Source organism: Dipteris shenzhenensis, chromosome 10 (assembly GCF_047967505.1).
Source record: "Dipteris shenzhenensis isolate YYH24624 ecotype China chromosome 10, Dip_SZ_1.0, whole genome shotgun sequence".
Lineage (NCBI taxonomy): Eukaryota > Viridiplantae > Streptophyta > Polypodiopsida > Gleicheniales > Dipteridaceae > Dipteris > Dipteris shenzhenensis.
In genome coordinates this window covers 11,909,932-11,925,361 of record NC_141605.1, presented here as the reverse complement: position 1 = coordinate 11,925,361, position 15,430 = coordinate 11,909,932, and the positions used below count along the sequence as shown (strand labels likewise).

Sequence of the window (15,430 nt, the reverse complement as noted above, 5' to 3'; positions counted from 1 at the left end):
TCGAGTGCAAAGCATCAGTCTGTAGGGGCCCTAATCTCTGATACTTCTGAGCCACAGGCTTCGCATTGGGCTTCAGCTCTATCTTGTGCTCTATGCTAGTCACATGCTAGTCACATGGCGAAGGTGGTGGTAGCTAGTTGCAAAGAGGTCAGGGAAATCTTTGAACATTTCTAGGAACTCATCTTTCTCACTTGGAGTGAGGTCTGGGGAAAGCATAGATTCAAGCTGTTGAGGACTAGCTGTTTCCTTTTCTGCAGGTGGCAGGGTCCGGAGACACCCCCATCATGTAAACTTCCTCCTCTGAGAACTCCTCCCACCATCTGATTCTTCCATTGATTCAGACACCGAGGATGAGAGAGTAACACTGTCTTGCTCCTCTTCTTCTTCTGGTTCCATGGCACCACGTTGCACCGAGATCTTCTCCTTAGAAGTACCAAAAGACATGTGTCCTATCTTCCAATAGCTTACTGCATCACTCTTTCTCAACCATGGTCTCCCGAGTATGGCTGGGTAACTCATGCCTGTATCTTCAATGTCCACTACATAGAAATTGACGGTGGTGGTCAACCCATTGACAGTGATGGGCAAATCCTCAATGACTCCCAGGGTGGCGAGACGTCGACCATCTGCTACCTTGATTCAAGTGGAGGAACGCCTTGTACATTTCAAATTCAATTTCTTCATGATTCGAGGCACCATGATATTACATGCAGCTCCTCCGTCAACACACACATTTTTGACACAGCAATTATCTATGATGACATCGACTGTATGTGGGTGCCGATCAATTTCTTCAGAGATAGAAGATACCTCTCTTACCTTTCCCTTTTTCTTGTTCCTCCTTGTTGAGAGCCCTTGCTGCAGCTCACGTCTCACCTTAGGGCTTAATGCTATTAGTTGAGGGAGCGTGATGCTCAAAGAACGATGAGCAAGGTCCTGAATGATCAAATAGTCTTCTTGCCCTGAGCCGATGGGAAAATCTAAGGGTGACCACTTACTCCTACGAGATCTTTTAGTCTTCTCTGTTCGTGGGTCTGCCATCTCAGCATCTGAGGGCTCTGAGAAGGACACCTTCTTCCTGAGGCAGCCCGATCCATGGTTTGGAGAGGGGTCCAAGATGTTACAACTTCTTTTCCCAAGGTCTAGGATCTCTACGTCAGAATCCTCAGTGCCTGATTCACTTGCCTGATTCACTTAGAAGATTCACCCTTGGAATATTGGGACATTTAGTGCCATAATGACCCTTCTGGTGGCACTCGTAGCATACAACATTAGCACGGTCTCTTGGAGGGTGGTTGGCTTGATTTTTGATGCCCACCATCTCAAGCTGAAGATCATTTAGGGCCTTGGCTATAGGTCATTGACTCTAGGTTCTGTTATAGGAGGGGCCTCTTTAGCTGGAGGGGCCGAGGGAGTAGAAAGGAGGGGGGCTCGTGGGCGAGGCTGGGGAAATCTTCGAGGCGGAGGGTGAGAATATACACCTTGTTGAGGGTAAGCATCTAAGGGAGGACCATACATTTGAGGTGGAGGTAGTGGATACATCCCTGATGAGGGGTGGGGGTATGCCCCTGAGTTAGAACCCCCAAGTTGTTGTTGTAGGAATTGAGGGGGTTGCGGAGGGACAATCGTCTTCTTTGAAGCAGGGTCAGACTGAACTTTATCAAACTTTTGAGCAATCTCATGTGCTAGCACCATAGTTTCTAGATTCTCCCATTTAAGCTTGAGGCAGAATTCATCATTTGCTCCTGCTACAAGGTAGCCTAGCACATGTTGAGTCATTCTAGCTCGAAATCCGGCATTGTCCTCCTGACCATCCCTCTCCCTTCCCCACCTCTTACTCCCCATAGCCTCATGGTGTATATGTTCTCCCCTCACTCTCCCTCTTCCTTCTCATTTTCCTACATGTCCCTTTTGCTTTCACTTCCCCCACCCCTTTTCCCTCTATCTGACTTGTATATTTCCACCTCCCCGATGAGTCGTCTCCTCTCTCCTATGCTCTCATCATGAAGGTTTTCTTCACGGATGCCCCGTGATCATGCCATGTTGGAGATTGTCAAATCCCACAATAGTCTAGTGTGGTTGCTGGGATTCGAGGTCTCCACCATCGACATGTTCCCCTTGCCACTGACGATTTATTCTAGACTGTCATTCTCTTTTGTACATTTTTAGAACTAGCTTCCCTTGGGTTTATTCTTCGTTTGAAAAGAAATTTTTTTGTTTTATTCCTTTTTTCCCCCCCTTGCTCTCTCTCTCTTTCTCCTCCTCTAAGATCCCACTTCTTTCTCCTATAAACATCATCCCTCTCTCTCCTTCCCCCAAGTCCCCCCTCCTCTTTTCTCTCTCCTCACCCCCTCTCTTCACTCTCACTCCTTCCACTCTTTTCTGTCTCTTCCTTCCCCCCCTCTAACCCCTCTCTACCTCTTCTCTCCTCCCACTCTCTCTCTCCACCTCTCTCCTACACCAATTCCCCCCTCGCTTTCTCTCTCCACCCTGTGCCTCGGGTGCCACTCCTTCTCTCTCCTCCTTGCATAACTCCTTCTCTCTCTTCCCCGTGCCACTCCTCTCTCCTCCCCACATAGCTCCTTCTCTCTCTTCCCCGCACCACTGCTTCTCTCTACCATGTCATCCACACTTTCTACCACATCATCACTTTCTACCACGTCATCACTCTGCAATATCATCAACTTCTACCACATCATCACACTATCACATCATCACCTTTTGCCATGTCATCACCTTGCCACTTCATCACTTTTTGCCACATCATCATCCCTACCATGTCATCACCTCCTTTCACCACATCATCACTTTTTGCCATGTCATCACCTTGCCATCATATCATCATGCTACCACATCATCACTTTCTACCATGTCATCACATTTTTCCATGTCATCATCTTGCCACATCATCACGCTACCACATCATCACTTTCTAGCACGTCATCACCTTTTGCCACATCATCATCCCTACCATGTCATCACCTTTTGCCATGTCATCGCTTTCTACCATGTCATCACCTTTTACCACATCATCACATTACCACATCATCACTTTTTGCCATGTCACCATCCACAACCATGTCATCATGTCCTACCACATCATTGCTAACCATGTGTCACTCCATGTTGTTGCCATGTGATGTGTCACACGCCTATGCCATGTAGCACTGTGGAGTTCTTTAAAAATAGTATGCACGGCATTGTGAGCAATTGAACCTGCTACCTGTATTTTAGCAAAATTATGTCATACCACTAAGCCAAGCACAATTACATGTAACAAGATGGGATGTCTATATTATAGTGTTATTTTAAATGAAATGTCAAGAGCCATGTTTTTTTACTGAGGAGGAATTTGAGGATGTTGTAAAAAGGAAAAAATAGTCAATTTTCTTAGATCTTTAATTCTAAGTAGTCAGAACCAAAAAATAGTTGGGTCTCGGAGGTAGTCTAATTCAAATCCTTGTCGGGTACTAAGTGCTAGTTGGCCCAAACTTATGCTCCTAGTTCCTGTTTAAGGTGCTTCAAAGACAAAAAGTACTTGATTTTCTCAGGCCAACAATTTCAGCCACTCAAACTTGGCCCAAGGTAAATCGGATTTCCATAATAGCTTGTATGGCCGAGTTTGTCAATTCTGAGGACTTCCTCCAAAGTAAGGCTGGCAACCATGAGCACTTGGCGAGAGGTGTTCTTAGAGCTTCCAATTGACTTGCAACATCACGTAGTCTGCCAGATCATTGATTTTGATGATGGATGGGAGCTCCTTTCATGGGATATGTAGGAAATTGAAGTCCTACACATTCATTGGTAGAACTTTGACTTTATCTCCCCAAGCTGCATGACCATCAAAGTCTTGTCATCTTCTGAGGTGGTGCGTGAAGTGAGGTTTGTCGATGGGTGGGAACTGCCTAAGGATTGGGGATTCATCCTAAGGTTTTGTTGCTTAATCCATGTTCACAAACTAGTAATGTCTTATTATTATTTGGTGCATTTGGGTCGCTTTCTCCTAGGTGATGGAGACAGATAGGGAGCACAGGTCCTCTAGTTGATGTTTTCGAGGCCAATCCACAAAGATGCCAAAATCCAGTTGTTCTTCCAGTGTTGCACCATTGAAAGTAAGGAAGTAAGCAAAAGGTTAACGTATTAGGGCCACCAAAACGCTATAATTATGATCATGCTAAAAAGCTAGGATTTTTTGAGTTTTTATGTAATAATATGCACCTATACAAGTAAAATGTTCTGGCCCTGGAGCCCTTTTGTACCGAATCAACCCTTTGTATTGCATGCTGAGCTTCATGTTGTAATCCTATTTGTGCATAAAATAAATCATCAACAAAGGATTGTAAGTTTGTTTGGTCCTGCACGCCTCGCTAAGTATTGGCTTCTCCCCATCCACTCATACTTCCTATTCTTAACTATCGAGAGACCTAGGATGTCTGCATTTTGGTCCTTATATGATGTCTGCATGGGTGATGTACTTTGATTGTGCCTACAAACCCTGGACTTAAGCTGCTAGATGTGGAGTATCTTTAGTTTCCCCAGATGGGGCACAATTCCGATATAGTAGCTCGGTGGCCGTCGACACATGCAATCAAGCCAAGCATTCAGCTCTCATCTTCGGTTTGCATAAGGCAAAGGAACATCAAATCACCCACCTTGAAGTGTGGGGGGATTCTCAACTAGTGTGCCGACAAGTTAGTGGTGATTAGAAGGTGCGAAGCGAGTCCTTGGTCCCACATCATCAGCATCTATACAACTCTGACAAGGATTCTAAGAGATCCAACTATGCCATCTCCCTAGGACCAAGAATAGCATAGCCAATACACTTGCTTGAGCTGTCTATGAGTTCCAAGGTGATTCCATTTCCAAAAGAGTTTCTGGCCCACACGATTCAAGGTAATCTATGAAGCAAGAACTTGGACCTACCCAATGGAGGTGAACCGCCTGCATGAGGGTCATAATTTGTAATTATTGTGGGGCATATGGCCATAGTGAAACCAGATGTACCAACTACCTCATGCGAGTTCTTCAACTTAAGGCTATCATCCAGAAAGTGCTCCGTCAACTTGCCCAAAAGAAAAAGTTGCAATGCCAGACCACACGCCACTAGAAGAAATCTCTTAGAGATTGCAAGAATTGGAGGAAGCTAAAGGTGGCATGCAGGCTTTGCATCTTCTTGCTTTGGTAATGGCTTTCCTTTTCGCCCTGATGAACAACTTGATGCGATGCCGTGCCCCTAATCCTCCCAGTAAAGGTTTGGTCATGAAAGGTTATTTATGACCTTTTCTTTGCCAGTGATCCTTCTTGCACTATGTTCCGCACCTCTCCAAAATCTCAATTTCTAGCTTATATATGTTTTTTAGAAGTCTCATCTTCTAACTTTTATTTCAAAATTCTGCTCTCCATCATCCATATTAGATAGGGTGATAGTTCTCCCATTTCGTGGTATTCTCTTGGTCACCCTTTCCTATGGTAGACATCCTGGTATTTTGTGGTCGGATGGATGAAAATCAAAGAGGATATCTAGTTGCATTCAAGCGCAGGTGTGTCTCACTAAATTTCTTGACCGAAGATCACTGGTTGTTGGTCCTTCCCACATTCTTAGAAGGATTAGCACAAGTCTAATACAAGAAGCTACCCGAAGACACCCGATAAAGCTAGCCTTATCTAGTGATAGCCATGATCGAGTACTTTGGTAAGGAAGAAGAGTAGGAGAATGTGGACCTACTACAGGTGGTAGGTCTAAAGCAATTAGAAGGTGAGTCGATGCGTTGATATGTGGATTGAGCCGCCATGCTTCTAGATTGCTTGATTGCCACATTGCAAGCCAATGCCATATTCCAAGATGGAATGGCTCAACATGTGCTGAGCTACCTAATTTCTGGAGTTGAAGATGAGTTTCGCCTTAAACTTAAGTGGAAAAACCTAGACACCATGGAGCGGGTGCAAGAAATTACTCAGAAGTTTGACAAGATTCAGTTTGACCCTATAGCTAAGAAGGTCATAGTTCCACCCCAACCCTCTCGATTCTTACCACATCCCCCTTGGGCATTTCCTCCCCCTCCACCAAGAATGTATCTGTCACAAGGTCCTCTTAGAATGTATGCACATCCTCCACCCAGGATCTATCCTCACCCCCTCGGCCTGAAGGGTTTCCCCAACCTCGCCAATAGTCCCCCCTCCTTCTACTCCCCCTACAACACCATCTGAAGAACCAGGTGTAAAAGATATGGCTAAGGCCCTTAATGATCTTCGGCTTGAGATGCTAGGAATTAGAAAGGACATTACCAAACAAAATGCCCAAATGGCCCACGTGTAAGCCTTCTTGGTGAATCTGACAGAAGAGACTCGGATGTGGAGATCTTGGATCTTGGGAAAAGAAGTCGTGAAGTGGCAGATCCATCCTCTAGTCGAGGACTTAGTCGACCAAGGAAGAAGGTGTCTTTCTCGAAACCTCCAAATGTGAAGATGCCCGGTCCTCCTGTTGAAAAGAGTAAAGGTTTGAGAACCCAAAGAAGCAAGTGGTCACCCTCAAATTTCCCCATTGGATCAAGGCAATAAGATTACTCAGTAGTTCAAGACATCGTCAACCAGTCTTTGAACATCACTCTCTTGCAACTGATAGCATTAAGCCCTAAGGTTAGGCATGAGCTACAATAGGGGCTTTCTGCATGGAGGGCCAAGAAGAAAGGGAAGGTATGGGAAATCTCATCTATTGCAGAAGATATTGATCAACACCCACACACCATAGATGTCATCATAGATGATTGCCCCGTGGCATTTGAAATTAAAATCTTTCAAATACCTAGACTAGATGAAAAAGGAACTCTTGGTTGTGGTCCATGCAAAGGCCATGAAGAGAGGGGGACTAACGGTCCCACCAGTTGGCAAAGAAAGCCAACAACGGTTGAAAGCTAGGAGAAAATGCCTACATGAAGCCAAAGTCATTGTAAGGATGGATCACCATTCGTCCAAATATATTTATGACTTTATGCAAGAGTTCAAATTTGAAATTTACTACTAAATGGAACTATGAAGAGGGTTGTCAAGATGACCTAAGCATAATTCTAAGTTATTACTTTATGGAAAACATCAAATTTAGATCTTTCTCTCAAGAGACTTTGCTAAACTGATCATATTTTGAAAAAATTAGTAGGAGGTCTAATCCCAAATTAAGCCACTCAAAGATTTGGGACAGCTATAAACCTAAATTAGTGGTGTTGCGGTAGGATAGAAAACTAATATTCCATTCACAATGGGTTATTATTTAAAAATGACAAGGTATGGGTGCTCGATGTGGAGGATATTTGGTGCCATATATTAAATGGATGTCATGACAATCCAAGTGCTGGACATCTAGGGATGTTGTACCTTGGATTTCATTCATGCATCTTATAGATCATTCATGAATCATATATCTAGTGCATTAATGTTTTGATTCATAAAATGATTAAATGAAGCTTTATACATTTCCACTAAAATTCATAGATGCAAAAATGATAGCAATGAAAAGTTCAAACAATGGAAAGTCAATGATTTATGCACATAGCACATCACACATAAGCATATGTACTACATTTCACCCATGTAACAATTATCCATCTAATGACTAAATAAAAACAAGAAATTCCCATTCCAAATAAGAACAATCAAATTCCCTTTCCAAACTATCATATGGAGACTAGGATGAGCAAGAATGCTTTGGCATCCTTCATAATTCCTCAGTAAAAGAAAGCAAGCAAGATGTATTCATCTCCTCTGGTCTAAAGATCAAGAGTGAAGTAGTGATATAACATATTCCTTTAAGTTCCACGTACAAGGAAGACCGTAATCATGATGCTTTTCTTACCCCATTTGATCCAAAGGTTAAGCAAAGTAGTGATACCACAAATGGAGCACAAATGAAGCCTTTGTGATCAAACATATTACATGTAAAATATGTGAGGAGATCACCATAACAATGCTTTTCCTACATCATACAATCCAAAGATTGCTTAGAGTAGCCATGTCATGATGCAAGCCTCATATCAGATAGAAAAACTCACTAGGAGAAAAACCTTCAATATAGCTCTACTTATATAAGAAACATAACATTGTTATAAGCGACCTGTAAGTCCATATATCGATGATATAATTTACACTATCATTGGTACATGGGTGCTATAGAAATCTATACTAATGGTATATTTATATCGCTAGTATAGACCCAGATATTGGTAGTATATTTCAGTTGCAGGTCATCACAATTCTCGTTGTGAATTAGAGCTACCAATGTGTTTGCATGATCATGATTCATGGGCAAGAAAATTTTCATGATTTAGTGATTTCTCAATCCCTACTGAGAAGCCAACTAGCCCTATCACCTAGTGCATATTTTTAAATGTGAGGGGGTAGTGGGGAATCAAAAGTGACGATAACAATGGATGCGACCTTGAGAAAATAAAATGGAGCCTAAGTCACGATATCTTACAAGCTATGGTGATGGTGACTTCCATGTTATTGAAGTATTAAAGTGACAAATAGCAGGCTCATGTGGGCGATGCTCTATTCATGTATTTGTTGGGTCTCAAATTCCACAAAGTGGTCCATCACTAACTCAATAATAAAGCCGTTGTCCTTGTCATTGCAGGGGAGATTGAGTCATGTGATGAAGCCTTTGTTGTGTCTCATTTTCATATTAATATATTGTTTCTTTTATTGTTCTTAAAAACAAAAAGCTAGGGTTTAGGTTATGTTTTGAGTTAAATGCTCCTAAGGGAAAAGAACCTTGGGAGTTCCCTCGTAGTTGGCAGAATTTTTACTAAACTCGTGCACTATCTTACATAATATTATTCATAAGGGGCATTTCTACGCTAACAAGAGGGATTCAAACATGGACAACTAGCTTAGGTGGGTGAATGCCAACCTCCTTAGGCGCTTACACTCTTCTACAACATAGGGAGGTTTTACAATACCCTATAAAATATCGGGTCCAATTTAGGATGGGTTCACACCAACCAGTAGCCAAGGGAGTTCGACAAAGGAGTCTGCCGCCCGTTCTTGCAAGCTCACACTAGCTGGTAGCCTGATCACTATTACTGTATCCTGCAACTTTGATTGGTGTTGTTGTGGGTATCTAGCCCTTGGCGGGAGGGGGGGTACTCATCACCCCAACGCCCCTGTTGCTCCTCATGGTGTGAACCCACCCTTATGCTAGGTGGACACCACCTGGTGGCCATCCTCCAAAAGGTGGTGTGAAGGGTTGCCATACTAACAGGAGGGATTGTAGGCCGGACAGTGACACAAAAGATTTGTGTCCTGCCCATGAAAGGCCGCCCATTCAATGGGCCAACTCCTCCTACTGCTATATGAATTCTCCAGCCGCTACACCAATCACAAGTCATTGACATAAAATAAATGAGGAGACAACAACAATGGCCATTCTCCAATTCTATTTCCTCCTAAATGGGCGGGAGCGTGACACGGGCACTCACGCCGGGCAAGTCAATGACTTGATGCTATGTGTGACCACGCAAAGTGAAGAGGATGGTGTGAACGGACACTCGAGCAAATGCAAAGCCACATAGGCTGTACCATGCACAAGAGCAAAATATGGAGAAGGCCACCCGTCTTCTTCCTCTTCAATGTGTAGTAGAATTGGAGATACGTTGAAGTGGTTTGAAAAACGAAGAGAAGCTCACATACAACTCCCGCAGGCTTTCCCGCACAGACGGAAATCATACATCGCCATCGCCATCGCCATCGCCAGCCACCCCGTCACCTCGCTTCCTCGTGGATCATCGCCCCATACCTGCCTTCAAAATGGTGTGTTTCCGTCGCCGCATCTTCGTTCTCCCTTGCCCTCCTTCAAACTTTATCGAGTCGTGTGCTTGCAGCAAGTGCAGCACATCGCCGTTCGTTTCGTCCCCAAATATTGCGCGTTGTCTTGTTTCCGGCGGGCATTCAGGTTTGGAGTCGTGGTTTTCCTTCTGCTCTTTGTTCTGCTCGTTAGGTCTGCCTCCTGCTGTGCCTTGGAGGGGACCTCTACGTTACGCTCTCATGGCGCCGGGGGTCTTTCCAATTATAACCAGCTTCGGTTCCTTCAAAAGGAATGCGTCACCTAAGTTATGAAGCTTCAGCGAGCTTGCGACTTTGATAAGCTACTCTACAGAAATTTTGTATCACGTTTTGCGGTGCAATCGTAACACTATCTTGGGAAGCGTAACGATGGCGTTATTAGTTGTTTTCGTGAGCATATACCTCTAAATGCTGCCCAACAGCTAAAAACGAAAAGCCATCAGGGAGTGTGTACCGCTTTGAGCCAGTAGGAATAATAGCATTACCGGACTTGCAGGGAATAGAATAGGCGTTGATGTTCAATAATGTGCACAAACACTTGTGCACGTCAAGCAACATTGAAGGTAGATCTACTCGAGAAGGTCCAAGACTATGAAGTAAAAGGCTCGTCAGTAACATTGAACCAAAGCACTCTACGAATCTTTAGCTCAATAATCGCGTTGTAAAATGCTAATGGACCAGGCCAAGCTTGAAGGCTTAAAAAATTAACTCAGAAGCGCACATTGAGGAGCTGTGATGTTTATTCTTTTGTGGATAGTATGCATCCAACGAGATATGATGCATTGGTTCCTTTTTTGCACTTAGTCTGATAATATAAAATCTTCGCTAGCAAGCAGCCTGTATATTTTAAGTCCAACGGTGCATTATGGCTTTTTCAATATGTGTATTTAAAAAAAAACCGTTAAGATCCTTTTTGAGCGCTTTACTTCTCTAAATCTTTAGTCAACATACCTGCAGCAAGCAAGATGAGAAAGGTGCACAGGTGTATAGAGACAAGGGATATGTGGACCTTCGGTGTCCACATTTCATATCTTTTTGGGGTGACTAGAGCATCGATTACATTGAAACACGTGAAATCCTCAAACTATTTAAGTATGAGTTTGTGTAACAAAATTATTGTTGTAATAATACAAAGAGCAAATTTTCTCCTGCATACTGTAGCTGAAACATACATATGAGAGTGGATTTTGATGCACGGACTTTGCATCATGATCGTTGTTGGACATCTACTACATTGGCATTGAACTTAGGCGCTTCTAAGAGTATCGAAATTGTTTGTGGACTGCTAGGAATGCTTTCCATAGTGTTTCCAATGACACATGCAGGCATGCACAACACAGTGGATGCTAGGGCCACTATGTAATGCACCTTTTGTTGTAATATTAATGTTCTGCAACAAGGAAGGTACATAGCAGAACAAAATTGAATCGATCTAATTGCATAATAGAATAAGGTCACTGTATCAACATGGAGCTTCTGATTGGTACAAAATAGATGTAATTATCCCACATTTGGCTGCATTGGGTATACAGCATTTCCCACATCAGATTCAGCATAGCCCTGAGCAGCTGTGAAGTCAGGGACATGACTGTGTTTTAAATCATTACAAAATGGAAGCATTTCTAAGTCAAAAATATCTTTAATCAAGTAGACATGCCTGGCACACTCTGACGGGCTGATGGTACAAGACAGAATTCTGACATCTCAGGTATACACATTGGAACACACATGGGAAATGCTTGGAACAATTTTAACTTGTCTCGTGGACGGTGGTAAGATTTCAGTGATCTATGAGGAAAATGTGTACTTAAAAAGTCCAGCTGTTCTGGGTCCTGACTTCGTATATTATTGTGTCACTGTGGCGCCAGAGAATTCTGAATTAGGAGAAACCGCTTTTGATATATGATGCTGTAATCTTGCACCGGAACTGCTTGCTGAACTTAAAACCATGCTTACGAATGGCAATAGGGGCAGACCAGAGAGAGCACACTGTTGGAAATCAATGCTTTGTCAGTGTACTGGGCATGGAATGTAACTAGACGCCCACACTTGTGAGCCCCTTTATGAGGAGGCAAAAGGAGTATACTGCAAGTTAGGAACAAATCATCAACTTACTGAACAGCTCCTCTTTCCTAGGTTTGAGGCTAGTTGTTCTTTTGATACGTTGTTGGTTTACACAAAGAAATACCATGCCTCTTAGTGAACCTCTGACTTTAGCTCAAGGGTGGAGGTGTGGCTTACATTGATGTTTTTTATTTGTAAGACTGGCATGGAGACGCCTAGGGCATCTTTTCTGTAAACTGGAATGATCTTAAAGGGGCCACCAGTTGAAGGTTGTGCTGTTTGCCCATCCAGTGATCTTGGCTATCCCTCATATTTGATTCAATACTTTGCCCTATTAATTTTCACTTCAGATCTGTAGTAGTGTGCGGTGGGGGGGGGACCTGGAACTCTTCCATGTATTGTCCTTTGTGTTTCCAAAATCAACCAACGCGATGAGTCTTCGTCCCCAACTGTTCCACAGAAGTGGACCATGGTAGCGCTTTTGGATGATCTTCTTTCGACTGACTCTCAAGAGCTCCTGTTTGATATGGCTTGACGCTGGTTGTTGTTTCTAGGTCTATATTATGAACCTCATGAAGTAAGGGCAATTTCACGTGGATTGTCCAAGCTGGTGAAGTGATATCAATATCCCTTTGTATTTTGCTTGTTCTTGGTAGCTGAGTCTATAAAACTGCCAAGCCTGCCGGTGTCCTTCTAGGAGCCAGTTCTTGGAGCCATTGCCCCATGCCAATGTTGAATTGTGGTCCATTTTGCCAAGAAGTTTGATCCTTGCTTCGTCTTGTGCTAACTCGATTGTCCCATTGTAATCTAGATACAAGTTCAGCAATCTGAGGCCTCCTGCTTCCAGTTCTTGAAGCCATTGCTTCCAGTTTGTGTCCTTCTGCTTCGAGTTCTTGGAGCCATTGCCCCATGACAATGGTGAATTTTGGTCCATTTTGCCAAGAATAGTATTGAAAGTTTGACCCTTGGCCTTAGTTCTATGCTAACTTGATTGTCCCATTGTAATCAAGATACAGGTTCAGCAATTTGAGGCCATGATGGAGAGACAAGAGTAGTCACAGACAGACCATCTCGGAATTACAGCTCAAGATGCCCATGCTGCTGAATAGCCTTGGGATTGGGATCTTAGAGAAGAGCGGGAGCGTATTTCCCAAACAGTGATAGAGACCGTGATTGGGCAGATAGAATCAGAACTAGAGGCTTTGGAAGCGAACAAAGAATGAGATCACGTATTACTCCCAAGACCAAAACTTTATCGATGGCAAATGCAATTCGAGAGTCAATTAAGGTATTTTTATTGGGCAACTCAATATTCAAACCTGCCAAACCTTTGATTCTTATCGCATTGCTTCACCACATTGAAAGTTACTTCTCATGGTCACCGTCGAGGAAAACCAGAAGTGTATTCTTGCTTCAATGCATTTTTCAGGTGAAGTGACGGGTTCTTGATGGACATTAGAACCCACTTTCTTTAACCACAGTACTTGGACCATTTCGAGATTGAGTTCTTTATGTCCAAGGGTTCAAGTGAGTCAGCAATGATTTCGTCTACGAGTTTAATCAGGAGGCCATCCAATGTTTGAGTAAGGGGACAAAAGCATGAAGTTTCTCCATGGCCTACACTTAGATATCGAATGGTATGTTTGTTTAGGCTAGAAGACTATGACACTACTTACAAGGTCGCATAGACCTTTGAGCGCATGAGGGTCAAGGACCTAAAGTTGTCCTCAACAAGAGTACTCATTTCTTGGAGAGAGTAACTTATTGAGCAAGAAGAAACCTAGCAAAACAAGAAGAAGAATTGGATAGTCAAAGGTGCAACTTTGCTTTTGCAAGCTTGTTGTCAAAGGGGATGCATGCTAGGTTAGAAGTTATGGAATGCTTTTTTCTTACGATGCTTTGAAAGCTTGTTGTCATAGGGAATGCGTGCTAGGTTAGGAGCTATGGAAGGATTTCTTCTTACGATGTATTGGGTCTTGTATCTGTTCTTTAGTTGGTGAGTGGTTAGAGAGTACTTGATGGATCTTTACCTCTATTGATCTCAGGATTCCTTACTCATCAGTGTTGGCCTCTATTGTGAGCGCTTGGTGCAGCTACAGGGATTCCTTGTGGAGGATGTTGGAGCATAGAGGAATAGGGAGAGGAGGTAGGGTAGGAAGAGAAAAAGGAAAGCAAACTAATGGAAATGGAAATGAAAAGAACTGGAAGAGAGATGGAAGAACTAAATCAATGAAAGACTTACATTGAGGAAGCTTGACAATGATGTGACACACAACACAAGTACACCTTCATGTAATCTAGACATTAGACACTAGAATACTAGAGTGCATATGGGATATCTCCCAATATGACACGTGGCATCCATAGGACACACCAGACTAAAACACACATAAAACTCACTCAACTTGACTCCATTTCCTAACGCCCCCCCATGGAGGAAATGCGAGGAACTATTGGAATGGAACCAAGAACATAACATGGTAATGATGGGATCTACTAATTTGTGCACCCCATGTAACTCAGAGGCTAAAGTCTAAGCATGCTCAGAGGTTGATCCAAGCACTCTCATGGCTTGAGACTCAACATGACTCAGAGGTTTATGTCTTAGCATGGCTACATAACTAGCTCATAGGTCTAGGGGGTACACCACCATCCTGGAACTCGGTCACAGGCTTGATAAAAGGACCCATCAAAGACAAATACAAAGAGGCTCCCATAATACATTCCCCTCTTGGCTCAAAAATGGAACTAACGAGTGCCATGGAGCCACACATAACAAAGCAATACATCATTTTAGGAGGACTATCCAAGGCTGAGAACCTTTATTGACTCAAAGAGACAAACACTCATGAGATTATTACAATTATTTTTGGGAAAATACTCATATTTTCAGGGCAGAGTACCCATGATCGTTGATAGATTTAGAAAACAAAATCATCATCCTCGTCTACCTCTTGAGGAAGAGAGAGATGTCGGATTTCAGTAATGAGAGCATGAGTTGGTGTCGGAATGTCTTCTTCTTCTTCTTCTTCTTCTTCTTCTTCTTCTTCAGTAGTGGCAACTGCAACCAAGTTAGCATGGTCCTTAGATTGTTGCTTGGCAAGCTTCTGAGAACAACGATCCTCTGTATGGCCAAGCTTCTTACAATACATACACTTGAGAGGGTTGAATTTGTTTTTACCCTTAGAATATAATGCCACTTCCTCATGGATATGGTCATCCTTATGTCTTCTATCATGATCAACGAGCATTGCAACCATCTCATCAAATTTCATATCCCATGCCGCACGAATTGTTGGAATAATGTGTGAAAATCCACCTTTTTCGAGAATGCAAATGTGTGCAATGCATGCAGAATTTGAATGCCGATTGGCCCTCCAATGGGGAAGAGCGCCCTCGTGAGAGTACTTGTTTCTATTTCGACCTACATGCAAGGTGGGAGACGGATGAATGCAATGTGGTAGAGAGAATGCAACGTGAGATTCAAAATGAAAAGGGGTGATACCCTTTCATTAATGTCCCTTGAGATCAC

The 15,430-nt window shown here is 43.1% G+C and overlaps 1 protein-coding gene across 1 annotated transcript in view; it reads left to right on the top strand.

The window, feature by feature from the left end:
* The first annotated feature begins 9,638 nt into the window (after positions 1-9,638).
* The window catches only part of LOC147897401 (chromatin modification-related protein EAF1 B-like), a 75,736-nt gene continuing 69,944 nt past the window's right edge, over positions 9,639-15,430 (top strand). The window contains exon 1 of the mRNA XM_087380946.1: positions 9,639-9,801. The gene's annotated coding sequence lies outside the window, so the exon portion shown is untranslated. The remainder of the gene's footprint in view (positions 9,802-15,430) is intronic.